We start from the raw sequence: 1,540 nt of genomic DNA on the forward strand, positions 1-1,540 counted from the left end.
TATATAATATATGTTATATATATTACATACATTATATATACATAATATATGTGATATATTATATATTATATACATAATAGATGTGATATATTATATACATAATAGATGTGATATATTATATACATAATAGATGTGATATATTATATACATAATAGATGTGATATATTATATACATAATAGATGTGATGTATTATATACATAATAGATGTGATGTATTATATACATAATAGATGTGATATATTATATACATAATAGATGTGATATATTAGGTATATTATATATACATAATAGATGTGATATATTATGTATATTATATGTACATAATAGATGTGATATATTATGTATATTATATGTACATAATAGATGTGATATATTATGTATATTATATGTACATAATAGATGTGATATATTATGTATATTATATATACATAATAGATGTGATATATTATGTATATTATATATACATAATAGATGTGATATATTATATATAATATATACATAATAGATGTGATATATTATGTATATTATATATACATAATAGATGTGATATATTATGTATATTATATGTACTATATACAGTATAGATAAATTCTATATATCTATATGATATATACTATATAGAGTATAGATATATACTATATATCTATATGATATATACTATATAGAGTATAGAGTATAGATATATATAGTATATATCTATACTCTATATAGTATATATCTATATGATATATACTATATAGAGTATAGATATATACTATATATATCAGAATTTAAAAATTCTGTCAATTTCAAGGTGTTTAAAAGATGTGGAAAGTGGGACTATCACATACTAATATGAGGGATGAAAGTTTACAAATTCTTTGGAAAGCAACTTATCATCATTGGGTTAATTTGCAAGACAGTCATTCCACTCATACTTCTCTGAAGGGTATATCCTTCAGAAATTCTGGAAATAACCACATGGACTCGTGTTCAACAACGTTTATTACAGCATTATTTTCAATAACAAATAATAAAACATATTATAAATGTATATAAAATATCCTTTCATTGGAAATAATTTTATATATTGATAGCATCATAAGCGGAATGCTCATATGCTGTTGAAATAAACTAGGGATTCTTATACTTACCTGGCAGGGAAGATACTATGATCACGAAGGTGGTTTTCCCTGGGCGACGCTTATCCATTGCACTCCGGATGTGCTGACCCCTGTGATTTCCCCAAATGTGGGAAATAAACTAGGGATTCTTTAAATAATCTTACTCAAAATTAATAATCGCTATGCAATAATGTTGAGTTGCAGTATGTTGCTACTTTAATGTAAAGTTTGGAAAGCATAAGCAGCTATTTCAAATAATTTTTACAGATATATAGAACATGTATAGATACATAGAACAGGGTACACAGAACAAGCATAGTTTCTAAATACATTAAATTCAGGTACAGCTTGCCTCTGGTGAAGGAAGCATACAAAAGACACCAGAAGACTGCTGTCTGAGCATCTTTACTAATAAACAATTTTATTTATTTAATTGT

General features: G+C 24.2%; 1 pseudogene; it reads left to right on the forward strand.

Moving 5' to 3' along the window:
- The first annotated feature begins 1,125 nt into the window (after positions 1–1,125).
- On the forward strand, positions 1,126–1,259 carry LOC129478209 (uncharacterized; annotated as a pseudogene).
- Positions 1,260–1,540: the final 281 nt, after the last annotated feature.

This window comes from Symphalangus syndactylus, chromosome 2 (assembly GCF_028878055.3).
Source record: "Symphalangus syndactylus isolate Jambi chromosome 2, NHGRI_mSymSyn1-v2.1_pri, whole genome shotgun sequence".
Lineage (NCBI taxonomy): Eukaryota > Metazoa > Chordata > Mammalia > Primates > Hylobatidae > Symphalangus > Symphalangus syndactylus.